Source organism: Xenopus tropicalis, chromosome 7, assembly GCF_000004195.4.
Source record: "Xenopus tropicalis strain Nigerian chromosome 7, UCB_Xtro_10.0, whole genome shotgun sequence".
NCBI lineage: Eukaryota > Metazoa > Chordata > Amphibia > Anura > Pipidae > Xenopus > Xenopus tropicalis.
Genome location: NC_030683.2, coordinates 40,851,467 through 40,867,695, shown reverse-complemented (window position 1 = coordinate 40,867,695; position 16,229 = coordinate 40,851,467). Strand labels below are relative to the sequence as shown.

General features: G+C 40.1%; 1 protein-coding gene across 2 annotated transcripts in view; it reads right to left on the bottom strand.

Moving 5' to 3' along the window:
• Positions 1 to 15,574, bottom strand: part of nudt13 (nudix hydrolase 13) — a 47,084-nt gene extending 31,510 nt beyond the window's left edge. The window contains exons 1-2 of one of the 2 annotated variants that reach the window (XM_002935966.5): positions 15,485 to 15,574; positions 12,861 to 12,939 (exon numbers count right to left, since the gene is read on the bottom strand). The gene's annotated coding sequence lies outside the window, so the exon portion shown is untranslated. The remainder of the gene's footprint in view (positions 1 to 12,860; positions 12,940 to 15,484) is intronic. The other variant, XM_012967652.3, reaches the window with a different exon arrangement.
• Positions 15,575 to 16,229: the final 655 nt, after the last annotated feature.

Below are 16,229 nucleotides of genomic sequence, written 5' to 3'. Positions count from 1 at the left end.
ACATCTTTACTCCACTTATCTTTACACCAACCTATACCATGTTTTGGCAAAAGGTTGGAGAAACAGTTTCCTCTAATAGCAGTTTATGAATTTTGCCACCAGCCCCTAGTCTATAGTGTGTATGTGTGTACAGAAAAGAATCAATACAAATATTTTTAGATGAAAATCATTTAGACAACAAAATGTAACTAGGCTGTCAAACTGTATCTGAATGAGTCTTCTCCAGCCATTATTGATTTAATGAAATGAATAACCATAATGTATTCAAAAGCATATATACAATTTTGTTTTTTAATTGTATGTTCTACAGCTGGGTGATGTAAGGATTGACTTGGTGGGATATACAAACAGTGTCCAAGCTACTGTCTTCTTTGTACACCTACACAAACACCAAGTAATTGTCTTATTTGCCCATGTGCAATGCAAAAACGGCTTCAGCAGCACTCGGAACAGCCATGGTATTTAAAAGAAACCTTTATTTATTCCATTTAAAAGCAAATAGAGGCCTAACGCGTTTCGTGCACTAGGCACTTAATCATAGGCATATATTGAACAAACGAAACAAGATTTAAATAGTCTATGCATTAATGACATCACACAATTAAAACCAATAGAAAATCAAAGGAGGAACAAAAAAAGGCGGGGTTACAAACAAAGCAAACAGTTAACCATAGCCACTTATTTAGGAGGTACATAACAGTTAATGTCAAAAGCAGAGTTTAAGCCATGTGGATGGCGAGTGCCTAAAAGAAAAATCCATTTAACTTCTGCTCTTAAAAGTCTAGTCCATAGATCACTATCTCTCTCATCTGGAAGGATTCTATCTATTACTTGAATTCGCAACAAAGAATCATCCCCATTGCAACAATTTATAAAATGTCTTGAAACTGGACTATTTCCATTCTTTGCCACTATGTGTCCAATGTGCTCCCGCATTCTACACTTCAGTGAACGGATTGTGCATCCCACATACTGAATAGAACAACGGGCACAAGTTAATAAATATACTACATGATGGGTATTGCAATTAGCGTAAAATCGCATTTTAAAAGATCTATGGGTAACCGAACTCACAAACTCTACAGAGCGATCAACGTGTGTACAAGTGATGCACCTCCGTGCGCCACATGAATATGTTCCACAAGTCGTGAGCCACGTGGGTTTAGCTGACTGTGATTTCAAAACTGCCGGGGATAAAACATTTCCCAAGGTTGGAGCTCTACGTGTAACGAACTTACATCCATTTTTTAAAATGGAAGTAAGTTGAGAATCATTATATAAAACCGGTAAAAATCTCTGTATAACATTTCTTATTTCGTAAAACTGTCTACTATATGTCGTTATAAAAGTAGGAGTATTATAATTACTTACAGATTGTTTTTTTATTTTCTTGTTTTTTTGTTTTTTGTTTTTTTGTGTTATTATCCAATCCATTGGTTTGTTTGATTTTCTCATTAGTAAATCTGAACGATTCTTACATAAGGAATTTGCAAATGCTGGAATGAGGAGATTCATGGTATAGCCCCGTTCCAAAAAGCGATCCCTTAAGAGGCACGCTTGCTTTACAAAGGCCTCATCCGTACAAAAAACAATCTGTAAGTAATTATAATACTCCTACTTTTATAACGACATATAGTAGACAGTTTTACGAAATAAGAAATGTTATACAGAGATTTTTACCGGTTTTATATAATGATTCTCAACTTACTTCCATTTTAAAAAATGGATGTAAGTTCGTTACACGTAGAGCTCCAACCTTGGGAAATGTTTTATCCCCGGCAGTTTTGAAATCACAGTCAGCTAAACCCACGTGGCTCACGACTTGTGGAACATATTCATGTGGCGCACGGAGGTGCATCACTTGTACACACGTTGATCGCTCTGTAGAGTTTGTGAGTTCGGTTACCCATAGATCTTTTAAAATGCGATTTTACGCTAATTGCAATACCCATCATGTAGTATATTTATTAACTTGTGCCCGTTGTTCTATTCAGTATGTGGGATGCACAATCCGTTCACTGAAGTGTAGAATGCGGGAGCACATTGGACACATAGTGGCAAAGAATGGAAATAGTCCAGTTTCAAGACATTTTATAAATTGTTGCAATGGGGATGATTCTTTGTTGCGAATTCAAGTAATAGATAGAATCCTTCCAGATGAGAGAGATAGTGATCTATGGACTAGACTTTTAAGAGCAGAAGTTAAATGGATTTTTCTTTTAGGCACTCGCCATCCACATGGCTTAAACTTTGCTTTTGACATTAACTGTTATGTACCTCCTAAATAAGTGGCTATGGTTAACTGTTTGCTTTGTTTGTAACCCCGCCTTTTTTTGTTCCTCCTTTGATTTTCTATTGGTTTTAATTGTGTGATGTCATTAATGCATAGACTATTTAAATCTTGTTTCGTTTGTTCAATATATGCCTATGATTAAGTGCCTAGTGCACGAAACGCATTAGGCCTCTATTTGCTTTTAAATGGAATAAATAAAGGTTTCTTTTAACCCTTTAAGTGCCAGCCGAATTCGTCATTTCGGTTCCCCCCAGTGCCAGACGTTTTTTAAGCATTTTGTACTCATTCACTTTAACAATGTTTTTTGGTAGGAAAACCTCCATGAAACTAGGGAAATTATATATCGTTTTTTTCGTCACTAATTGGGCTTCGACATACATACCAAATTTTATAACTTTTCTGGAGATATGATGTGTATTTTGGGTGAATTATGTAAAAAAAAAATAAAATTATGAAAAATTTCTGTATATTTTGAGTTTTTTTTCCATAGAAAAGTTAATTTTACAAACTTTTTTTTGTTGTTTGTAAAAGCCCTGATACTCCCAAGTCCAACGATACCAAATATGTGGTGGTACCCCACAGTTCCTGTCCAGAAGTAACCCCCAAACTAAAGCAATACTTAGTACAATATCACACCAGAACAAAGCGGAAAAGCGCTTGTAACAGTTGATGCAGCATAACTTATATGTAAATCTAAAATATCCCCTCATGTTTGGTATCTTTAGAAACTACAGACCTTCAGGTTTCTAGGTGCAATGTAGTTTTCACTAAAAAGCCAAATACCTTTTGTCAGTGCATTGTGAAATTTGGAAGTTTTTTTGACATTTTTTTTTTTTTCTAAAACGTAAACTTGGACGCATGATCAAATGTGGATTTGACAAAAAAAAATCTCATAAAAATTTTCTAACAAAGGCAAATTTGAAAGACAAATTTCTACTGAATAAAATGATGCCCCATATGTATGGGTGCACATAAAGACATGGGCACCAAACACTCCAAAGCAGGGGCAATGCACAAGGGCAATTACAGCTAAAAATGTGGGTGCTGTGCTCTATGTGCACTACCTGCAGTTTTTCAGTGTTAACCCCCCCTACTTGTGAAATAACCCCCACAAACTATATATTTCTGAAAAGTGCACACCTTCAGCTATTCAGAGACACCACTCTTCTCTTTCTACATAGAAAATTGTGGCCGCAGTCCCTTGCAGAAGTCAGCGCTTTGGTCAGAAATCGAGGAAAAAACTGATAAAAAACCTAGATTTCTCCCCAAAATCTCCATGGCAACTACCAAAAACTTACTAAACATCAATCTGCAAGTTCCCCTGAATAAAACAATACCCCATATGTATGGGTGCACATAAAGACGTGGCCACCAAATGCCCCAAAACAGGGGCAACGCATAAGGGCAATTTCAGTTGATATTTTGGGGGCTGCGCTCTATGTGCACTTCCTGCAGTTTTTCAGTGTTAACCCCCCCTACCTGTAAAATAACCCCCACAAACTATATATTTCTGAAAAGTGTACACCTTCAGCTATTCAGAGACACCACTCTCCTCTTTCTACATGGAAAATTGTGGCCGCAGTCCCTTGCAGAAGGCAGCGCATTGGTCAGAAATCAAGGAAAAACCAGATACAAACCTAGATTTCTCCCCAAAATCTCCATGGCAACTACCAAAAATTTACTAAACATCAATCTGCAAGTTCCCCTGAATAAAACGATACCCCATATGTATGGGTACACATAAAGACGTGGCCACCAAATGCCCCAAAACAGGGGCAATGCATAAGGGCAATTTCAGTTGAAATTTTGGGGGCTGCGCTCTATGTGCACTTCCTGCAGTTTTTCAGTGTTAACCCCCCCTACCTGTAAAATAACCCCCACAAACTATATATTTCTGAAAAGTGCACACCTTCAGCTATTCAGAGACACCACTCTCCTCTTTCTACATGGAAAATTGTGGCCGCAGTCCCTTGCAGAAGTCAGCGCATTGGTCAGAAATCAAGGAAAAAACAGACACAAACCTAGATTTCTCCCCAAAATCTCCATGGCAACTACCAAAAACTTACTAAACATCAATCTGCAAGTTCCCCTGAATAAAACGATACCCCATATGTATGGGTACACATAAAGACGTGGCCACCAAATGCCCCAAAACAGGGGCAATGCATAAGGGCAATTTCAGTTGAAATTTTGGGGGCTGCGCTCTATGTGCACTTCCTGCAGTTTTTCAGTGTTAACCCCCCCTACCTGTAAAATAACCCCCGCAAACTATATATTTCCAAAAAGTGCACACCTTCAGCTATTCAGAGACACCACTCTTCTCTTTCTACATGGAAAATTGTGGCCACAGTCCCTTGCAGAAGTCAGCGCATTGGTCAGAAATCAAGGAAAAACCAGATACAAACCTAGATTTCTCCCCAAAATCTCCATGGCAACTACCAAAAACTTACTAAACATCAATCTGCAAGTTCCCCTGAATAAAACGATACCCCATATGTATGGGTACACATAAAGACGTGGCCACCAAATGCCCCAAAACAGGGGCAATGCATAAGGGCAATTTCAGTTGAAATTTTGGGGGCTGTGCTCTATGTGCACTTCCTGCAGTTTTTCAGTGTTAACCCCCCCTACCTGTAAAATAACCCCCACAAACTATATATTTCTGAAAAGTGCATACCTTCAGCTATTCAGAGACACCACTCTCCTCTTTCTACATGGAAAATTGTGGCCGCAGTCCCTTGCAGAAGTAAGCGCATCGTTCAGAAATCAAGGAAAAACCAGATACAAACCTAGATTTCTCCCCAAAATCTCCATGGCAACTACCAAAAACTTACTAAACATCAATCTGCAAGTTCCCCTGAATAAAACGATACCCCATATGTATGGGTACACATAAAGACGTGTCCACCAAATGCCCCCAAACAGGGGCAATGCATAAGGGGGGGGCTGTGCTCTACCTGCAGTTATTTAGTCTAAACACCCCCATACCTGTGAAATAACCCCCACAAACTATATATTTCCAAAAAGTGCACACCTTCAGCTATTCAGAGACACCACTCTTCTCTTTCTACATGGAAAATTGTGGCCACAGTCCCTTGCAGAAGTCAGCGCTTTGGTCAGAAATCAAGGAAAAACCAGATACAAACCTAGATTTCTCCCCAAAATCTCCATGGCAACTACCAAAAACTTACTAACCATTAATCTGCAAGTTCCCCTGAATAAAACGATACCCCATATGTATGGGTGCACATAAAGACGTGGCCACCAAATGCCCCAAAACAGGGGCAATGCATAAGGGCAATTTCAGTTGAAATTTTGGGGGTTGCGCTCTATGTGCACTACCTGCAGTTTTTCAGTGTTAACCCCCCCTACCTGTGAAATAACCCCCACAATCTATATATTTACGAAAAGTGCACACCTTCAGCTATTCAGAGACACCACTCTTCTCTTTCTACATGGAAAATTGTGGCCGCAGTCCCTTGCAGAAGTCAGCGCTTTGGTCAGAAATCAAGGAAAAACCAGATACAAACCTAGATTTTGGTCAGAAATCAAGGAAAAACCAGATAAAAAAACCTAGATTTCTCCCCAAAATCTCCATGGCAACTACCAAAAACTTACTAAACCTCAATTTGCAAGTTCCCCTGAATAAAACGATACCCCATATGTATGGGTGCACATAAAGACGTGGCCACCAAATGCCCCCTAACAGGGGCAATGCATAACGGGGGGCTTTGCTCTACCTGCAGTTATTTAGTCTAAACACCCCCATACCTGTGAAATAACCCCCGCAAACTATATATTTCCAAAAAGTGCACACCTTCAGCTATTCAGAGACACCACTCTTCTCTTTCTACATGGAAAATTGTGGCCGCAGTCCCTTGCAGAAGTCAGCGCTTTGGTCAGAAATCAAGGAAAAACCAGATACAAACCTAGATTTTGGTCAGAAATCAAGGAAAAACCAGATAAAAAAACCTAGATTTCTCCCCAAAATCTCCATGGCAACTACCAAAAACTTACTAAACCTCAATTTGCAAGTTCCCCTGAATAAAACGATACCCCATATGTATGGTTGCACATAAAGACGTGGCCACCAAATGCCCCCAAACAGGGGCAATGCATAAGGGGGGGCTTTGCTCTACCTGCAGTTTTTCAGTGTTAACCCCCCCTACCTGTGAAATAACCCCCACAATCATATATTTACGAAAAGTGCACACCTTCAGCTATTCAGAGACACCACTCTTCTCTTTCTACATGGAAAATTGTGGCCGCAGTCCCTTGCAGAAGTCAGCGCATTGGTCAGAAATCAAGGAAAAACCAGATAAAAAACCTAGATTTCTCCCCAAAATCTCCATGGCAACTACCAAAAACTTACTAAACCTCAATTTGCAAGTTCCCCTGAATAAAACGATACCCCATATGTATGGGTGCACATAAAGACGTGGCCACCAAATGCCCCAAAACAGGGGCAATGCATAAGGGCAATTTCAGTTGAAATTTTGGGGGCTGCGCTCTATGTGCACTACCTGCAGTTTTTCAGTGTTAACCCCCCCTACCTGTGAAATAACCCCCACAATCTATATATTTACGAAAAGTGCACACCTTCAGCTATTCAGAGACACCACTCTTCTCTTTCTACATGGAAAATTGTGGCCGCAGTCCCTTGCAGAAGTCAGCGCTTTGGTCAGAAATCAAGGAAAAACCAGATACAAACCTAGATTTTGGTCAGAAATCAAGGAAAAACCAAATAAAAAACCTAGATTTCTCCCCAAAATCTCCATGGCAACTACCAAAAACTTACTAAACCTCAATTTGCAAGTTCCCCTGAATAAAACGATACCCCATATGTATGGGTGCACATAAAGACGTGGCCACCAAATGCCCCAAAACAGGGGCAATGCATAACGGGGGGCTTTGCTCTACCTGCAGTTATTTAGTCTAAACACCCCCATACCTGTGAAATAACCCCCGCAAACTATATATTTCCAAAAAGTGCACACCTTCAGCTATTCAGAGACACCACTCTTCTCTTTCTACATGGAAAATTGTGGCCGCAGTCCCTTGCAGAAGTCACGCTTTGGTCAGAAATCAAGGAAAAACCAGATACAAACCTAGATTTCTCCCCAAAATCTCCATGGCAACTACCAAAAACTTACTAACCATAAATCTGCAAGTTCCCCTGAATAAAACGATACCCCATATGCACATAAGTACATGGCCGCCAAACCTGAAAATGCATAATATTGGGGCTGCACTCTATGCACCCCTTTTTTTTTTGCCTGCACCCGAATGAATGGAATACGCTCGGGTGCAGGCACATGTAGCCGATATACGCATGAAAACGCGTGAGAATGCAAAGTCTCGCGTTTTCATGCGTATATCGGCTACATGTGCCTGCACCCGAGCGTATTCCATTGATTCGGGTGCAGGCACAAGTAGCAGGCGTAGGGCTGAATTTTCGGCAAGCGTTTTTCCACTTGCTGAAAAAATCAGCCCTACGCCATGTGTGGCATCAGCCTAACCCTTGGCAATAGAAACTACCAGAACAATCTTAGCACCTCTGGACCTTTCTAGAACAACTGAAATCAAATGAAGTTAAAATGGAATAAAACCACTAAAAGCAATCAAAGAACAATAATTGCAATGAAATCGGTGATCAGAGCCCTGGATCCACCAATGTCACTGCAAAAGCAACCTTTTTAGGGCACTAAATACACAATAAAGAACAATGCAAAGATAAAACACCATAAAATCAGTAAATTCAAATAAAAACCGCTCAAACCAACAGAAGAACAATTATTGCAATGAAATCGGTGGTCAGAGCCCTGGATCCACCAACGTCACTGCAAATTCAGCACCCAATAGCAATACAAAAGTTATAGTGCAATAGAATAATTCAAAAACAGAAATCAATTATGAAAATGCAAAAAAAACACTAAAATGCAACCAAATAAATCAGATAATTATAGAGCAAGATCAGAAATAAAGTTTTAGTAAAAAAAAAAGACTGCCAGAGAAAGCAAAGAAAGAAAGAAAAGAAAAGTAAGAAAGAAAAAAAAAAAAAAAAAAAAAAAAAAGTGTAAGTGTAAGTGTGTGTGTAAGTGTCTGTGTGTGCTTGGGAAAGTTGTAAATAAGTGTGTATGTGTACAAAAGTGTAATAATGACAAAGATAGAAGAAGAAATAGAAAAAAAAAAAAAAAAAAAATTTTAGACAGTTGAGATAGAAATAAGCAAAATAAACAGTGGTTAGAGAGTTGTAGTTCAGCTTACACAATGCAGGCAGGCGATCAGGGCGACCAATCTGGCAGGAAGGCAGCAGGAAGGCAGCAGGGGGGCTCCAGCAGTCTCACGTGGCAGCAGAGTGAAGAGGCGACGGCGGGGGCGGCGACAATTAAAGGGACAGTAGTGGACACGTCATCAATGTGTGTCCACTGCTGTCATTGGCTGAGGACCCGGATCGGCGGCGCTGGGGGACCCGGATCGGTAAGTATGACCTCTTGTGCTCGTTGCCTAGGGGGTTGTGCAGGCTTTACAAGCGCTGCGCTGCTTTAAAAGCGAGCGCAGCGCTTGTAAACCCGTTAGTGCTGTAGGACGTAGATTCTACGTTCTATGGCACTTTGGTCCCTTGGTACCTAGGACGTAGAATCTACGTCCTATGGCACTAAAAAGGTTAAATACCATGGCTGTTCCGAGTGCTGATGAAGCCGTTTTTGCATTGGACTGAAAATTTGCTCCCCAGGCTACGGGTTCGGGGCTGGCAGCACCCGGACCATACTTCAACTTTGGTGAGATGTATTTTGTTTACCTCCATTGAGAGTATACACAACAGTGGCGGGCCTGGGGTTTATACAGCCGGGCTTATGAACGTTTTAGGTATAATTTTCTTGGTCTTGACCTTTGTAACTCTCTATTTGTCTTACCGCCACTGATTATTAAGAAGTTTATTTTACTTATTTGTTTTGGGTTCAATAATAACCCCCTTCTTTTTCCTTTTGGTTGTATATTTGCCCATGTGAACACATTCAGCTGCCATGGTTTAAATCTCATTAGCAAATGTATCTTTACAGTCCTGTAAATCAGGTCAGCAAATGCAACTGGAACATCACTTCTGCAAGCTATTTAGTGCTATACAATGTATTCTGTTGGAAAACATTTCAGTGTGACATTCTGCCAAATGACATTTACAGAACATTATATAAAGGTAATATTCTGCATAAATTATTAACATAAATAAATCAGTTAAATGAATACTGACAATATTTTAACATTTCTGTTATGCCATACCAAAGAAACAAGCCAAAATCTATGTCTACACGACCAAATAATTGTACTGATCTGAACCTGTAAACAGGTCTGGACTGGCATTTAAAATATATCCTGGCATTTCATGTTCACAGAGGCCCAAACAGCCCCCACCAGCCCACTAAATAGTGATTGTCTATGGCATCTTATAGCAGCCCCTCTGTCAGTTGCCAGAATCCACAGATTGCCAGTCTGGGCATTCCTGTAAACCACTCTATAATAAAACTATGAAAATGTGGTTTCATCCCATTCTAAGTAGGCCATTAAGCTAATGCCACACGTAGTATATGGAGCGTATTTTCAGCAAGCTGAAAAACACTCAAAAATGCTGTGCCTGCACCCGAATGAATGGAATACGCTCGGGTGCAGGCACATGTCGCGTTTTTTTGGCGGATATCGGCTACATGTGCCTGCACAAGAGCTTATTCCATTCATTCGGGTGCAGGCACAAGGTAGGCTGAATTGACAGTAGTGGCGCGTGCATTCTCGGAAAGCTTTTTTCGGCTTGCCGAGAATACGCCGTGTGGCATTAGCCTTAGCCACATACATGTGCTAATTGGAGGTCTGGTTTTCCTGCTCTGGAAGGCCAACCTAGATGAGATGACATAACAAACATTTTTCTGTGCCTTACAAATCAGTGGCCTTCCCTTGAATGTCAAAACACATACATTTATAGCCTTCTGAAACAAAAGCAAGTGCATTTTTTTCCCTTTTATTAAGTGTATAATAATAATGATATAAATTATATATATATCACTACATAATTATTTCTGTTTCAAACACATAAAAATGTGGCATGTTAGAAATATACAGATAGCAACGGCACTCAAGAGCTTCATACGGGACTTTGCCCTTAAAATTCTTTATTGCGGAAAATGCAACGTTTCGAGGCAAAGACCGCCCCTTTGTTGCATTTTCCGCAATAAAGAATTTTAAGGGCAAAGTCCCGTATGAAGCTCTTGAGTGCCATTGCTATCTGTTTGTTTGGAGTCTGTGGAGAGGGTACCGATCCCTCTGAGCATTGTGCACCGAGCGGTGAGTGACTATTGGAGAGCTGAGGGAGTGCGGGTGAAGGTTCAATTTGTACTCGTTATTAGAAAATATGCAATTAAATGCAACTGTGCTGGAACAAAGGTCTGGGTTTAATCAGGCAAAACGAAATTGAATCATTTAAATAATCAAATTTAAAAAATGGATATGTATAAAAGGGATACATAAATGGTACAACAAAGTTAATATAATTGAATACATTGTAGCTATTCTCTGTACTAGTCTTTGGTACACCTGCATCACAATTTACTAAAAAACACTGTACACAGCTTGAAAAACTTGGAAAAAAACTACAGTAAAAATGGGCCTTCAATACCCACTGAATGTACCTTGCAAAAATGTTTAATAAAAAAAACGCATTGAGCAAAAAAAAAAAAAATGGGCCTTCAAGCCATACACTCACTCTCTTTCATAAACAATCCTGAATTACAAAATGGAGCAACTTACTCAATCTTGGGACCAAAACAGAATCCATTGAGTAGGTCAATTGATCTCGATAGTAGCAGAGGCAACCCTGGAGTTAGAGCCACTTTGAAGGTGGTAGTGCAGCTAGTGTCATACTAGTCTCTAAGGAATCACATACAGACATCATTTTGACACTGAGCACAAGAAATGATGCAATCCTAGCTTGATAAAAAAAAAATGTTGTAACTTAGGTCCAATATTGCACTTTGCACACAGCACTTGAGGTTGTAAATGACCATTATAGTCTTTATAGTATTTTGTCTTGGTCCCTTCCACCTATAAACACATCATGAGTGGCAGCACATCAGGTTCACCTACTGTTAGAAAGCTTGAATAAGCTTGATAAGTTATGATCTGATCTTATGCTGTGGTTTACATTTTTTAATACAGGGGATGCCTATATGGAAAAAAACAATTCCACCCTGCCTGCTGCCTGACACTTGCCTCTGTATCCAGAGCTGAGGGTTATGGGTTTTGTACATGCAAAGGTCAGGAAAAAATGGCAGCAGGCAGCCACCAATACCTAGGGCAGCTCCTAGGACTTTTAATGCGCAGTTGAGACCATGGGCCTTCCTAAGGCTTTCCTAAGGGTTCTGCCCCCCTCACAACCCCACACTTACTTTTACAAGTAGGGGGGTGTATCACTAATGCAGAGATTGCAATAGTGTTCTCTGTATTAGAAGTGAAGAATTCTGATTTCAAAATCCACCCCTGGATGAGGTCCCTGCACTGAAGAGCTAGCAACCTATTAGGAAGAGAAGCCAAAAACAAAGCGGGAGGGGAACAAATGCAAAAAGCTCCCTCTAGAAAGTTATTTTAAGTAACTTTGAGATATGTGCATTTTGGCCAACAACTGGTCCAGTTTGTCCCTGATTAAACCAATGCATGGTCAACTTTAGCTTTCTGTGTACATTTATACCTTGTTTAGCTAAAATTAGAAATGTCTGGTAATTCTTAGCTCGAGATGGGGTAATGGAGAAAAACAGGTAAAATTATTTTTCTATACCTTGCCCATTTCGTTAAGAATTTAGAATGTGCTTAAGGTCTCTTACACACAGGAGAGTTTTGTGTGTTTGATGCATATTTGAGCACGCCTAAAAAATGTATAAACTTTTATATTCTGCCTGTCTGTGGATATTTTTACATTTTATTGCAGCAACGTTTCATTGTGTTAATTAAAATGCAACATGCTGTATTTTTCCGTCTTCATAATACAATAAAACAGACTGATGTGTGTGTTGAACACACACTTAGTTGATTACACCCATAGCTTGTACTTGTAACACCAATCATAAGGTCAGTTCTAGTGTTGTCCAACACAGTAGGTGGACTGTAGGCAGATGGGAGCAAACAGGAAAGCAGGAAATCACTGCCAGATCTTTACAATCAACACTTGCAAAATGTGAGGCAAGTAAAGCTGGCCATATACGCATGAAAAAAGTGCTTAGGGGGTGACCAATAAGGGCCATGATTGGTTATTTGGTAGCCCTATGTGTACTGGCTGACTACAGGAAGCTCTGTTTGGCAGTACACATGGTCATTATACCTCCCAAACTTGCCACCTAGTCAGAAATACAAAAAATAAGCACCTGCTTTGAGTTCACCGGGAGCAACATCCAAGGGGTTGGTGAGCAACATGTCGCTCGCGAGTTACAGGCTGGGGATCACTGCTGTAGGGTGTGCTGCAATCAATATTTGAACTAAGAATTAACTCATTGTAAGCCAAAACAGCTAATGAGCTTATTATTTTTACCTGCTATGGAAGCATTTCTGAGACGACGCCTTACAATTTTCCCCTTTCCCACCATTCAAAGATATTGTTGAACCAGGACCTGTAAACAGAAGGCATCTTTGACTCTCCTTCAAAATTGGTTTTAAAGGAGACACTTTATATAAAGTTCATTTTCATTTATAATGTTCATACTCCCTCAAAATGTGAAATGATGCAAATATTTTTGGTTTGCAAAGCTTCTTCAAAGAGAGTACAAATTTGGTGGTTCTGACCATACACAAGCGAATAAAAGTTGCCAACTTGGTTGCTTTATTGTCTTGCTTAAAGTTCCCATTTTTTATATTATTTGACCAGTTTGAAAAATGTGTTGAATGAGGGCCACATTGACCTATTGATGCAGTTCTTGCCTGACTAGACCATGTGGCGGGTCAAATCAACATGCCTCATGTCAACTAACAACTTTTTCCTCTGCAACTTTTACCTAGTGTCTGTCATATACTCAGGGCATAACTACTTATAAAACATACTCAGTGACGGAGTGGTTGAGTGGGATGCTGACCAATATGACCCATGAACCAAAAGACTTCAGGAGGCCACTAATGGACCCTTATATGTGATGTTCATTATACTGAATATTGTACAATGTAGCAACCACTTGATCTGGCCTGCAAGTCTAAGCCTGGTTGGCCAATGCCATTATGTGCAATTTTTAAAGGAACAGTAACACCAAAAAATGAAAGAGCTTTAAAGTAATAAAAATATAATGCACTGTTGCCCTGCACTGGTAAAACTGGTGTGTTTGCTACAGTAACCCTACTATAATTTATATGATAAGCTGCTGTGTAGACATGGGGGCAGCCATTCAAGCTGGAAAAAAGGAGAAAAGGCACAGGTTACATAGCAGATAACAGATAAGCTCTGTAGAATACAATAGTGTTTTATCTGTTATCTGCTATGTGCCTGTGCCTTTTCTCCTTTGAATGGCTGCCTCCATGGCTACATAGCAGCTTATTTAAATAAATTATAGTAGACTTTCTGAAGTGAACACACAACTTTTACCAGAGCAGGGCAGCAGCACAAATACCTCCCAACATTTGAAAAATGAAAAGAGGGACAAAAAGATTAGGTGCGCGCAAATTTTTTTGACCACGCCCACGTTTGTGGCCACGCCCCCAATTACCACACCCCATTTTTTAAAAAAAATACTCCTTTTATATAGATGAAATGGTGGGATCAGACACAAATGTGCTATACCCTCCTGTATACTGTACTACCTAAGGAAAGCAATACAGCAACTCCTACATATAAAATACAAATATAGAGAGAAGGCAGTCAGTTATAAGTGAGTTATAACTATGTACCAGTTTTCCAAATATAGAGGAGAGCACCATAAAGCAGAATTCTGCTAAAATGCTATTTATTTCAGACCAAAATACATGTACCAGTTTTGCCCCCCCCATACACAGGTGCCCGCCCATACACAGGTGCTCCCCCCATACACAGGTGCTCCCCCATACACAGGTGCTCAACCATACACAGGTGCCCCCCCATACACAGTAGCCCCTCCATACACAGTAGCCCCCCCATACACAGTAGCCCCCCATACACAGGTGCCCCCCATATACATGTGCCCCAACATACACAGGTGCCCCCCATACAGAGTAGCCCCCCATACAGTATCCCCCATTCACATTAGCCCCCCCATACAGTTTCCCCCCCAATACACAGAGCCTCCATACATGATGATGCTGCGGGATGCGCTGGCTGTAGTCAGGCGTTACTCCTCTTCTTAGCGTCTCCTCTCTATATGCGGCTCCTTGTTCGCCGGAGCCAGGCCCTTTTATAAGGTTGCGCCTGTGAGTGCGTGTGACGTCAATACGCACGGGCGCAACCTTATAAAAGGGCCTGGCTCCGCCGAACAAGGAGCCGCATATAGAGAGGAGACGCTGAAGTAGAGGAGTAACGCCTGATTACAGCCAGCGCATCCCGCTGTTAGGGATAGTTCCATGAATGTCCCGCATTACGGAAATGCGGGACATTCATGGAACTATCCGGGACAGCGGGATGCGCTACCAAAACCGGGACTGTCCCGCGGAAAGCGGGACAGTTGGGCAGTATGAGCACATTATATTTTAGTTACTTTTATACACTTTCATTTTTTGGTGTTACTGTTCCTTTAATATGGAACATCTGACCACATAAAAATATACTTTGTTTATTTGTTTGCTTATTTCACTAAAGGAAAATATAATATGTTTATATAAAATGCACAGATAAAATAAGTGCCTGTCCCATTCTATGCAGTAATATTTATTATGAATAAAATACTTTCTTGTTATTTTCTCTGCAAATTTAACAACGAAAACTAGTATACAGGACAGAAAGACTTTTATTTCAATATTCAAATTATGTGGTTATACAGCTTAAAAAATAATGAAAATGAAATTCACATTAAATGTACCAGTTTCGAATTCTAGCGCAAACAAAAAAGAAACAATAATACAAAAATATACATATAGAATTGAATATGCATACACTGCTCTGTTCTAAGTGACTATCCTGGCATTATATAGCAAATGGTCGATATTCGTTTAAAGCAAAAGCGTTTATATATGAATGGATCCTGTCATACTACGTGCACTTACTTTAGTTTTTCAAGATGAACTTCAAGTAAAAAACAAGTACATTACGACAGTGTGATACAACGGAACGCAGCTGTTCGCGGGAAATGTAGTGCTTTGTCTAACAATCATAATGTAAGTGCTTGCAAAGCTAGCGTTTTGAACTACATTTCCCATTACGCTCTTCGCCAGACACCGGAAAAATTCCGGCTGGCAATTATGACGACTATTGCATTATGGGATGTGTAGTTGAGAAAGATATGCCTTTCTAACCTCTGGTTTACTGTGCTCTGCCCCTTCATTGATCCAATCCCGTTTCGCTTTTACCCTTACATTGCCCGTAGAATTTAATCCCGTTTATACAAACAAATTGCGAGTTATGATGTGGTTTGTCCTAGAAGTATGTTCTACAATACCTTAGAGCGACGTAGTATAGGTGGAACAGCTCCTAACATAGTAGTAGTTACAGGAGGCAACATGTATATGGCCCTCAGGTAATGTTGGAGATACCCTTTGGAACAGTGGATGAGGCTGCTTTTTCTTTTGCCAGACAAAATACAATTATTCCACGCGTAATTGTTCAGCAACTCTGTAACTGTTACACAAAGGAGCCTATTTATTATTTTGTGTTAGATAACATTTTCTGGGAAAATGGTGTAAAAAGCTGTGTAAAATAAAAGGAGAAGTTTGCATATTGTTTTTAGGCCCCTTATTTCAGCTTTTGCTTTTACATAAGGAAAACTCATCCATGCTCAGGTACAGATGTCTG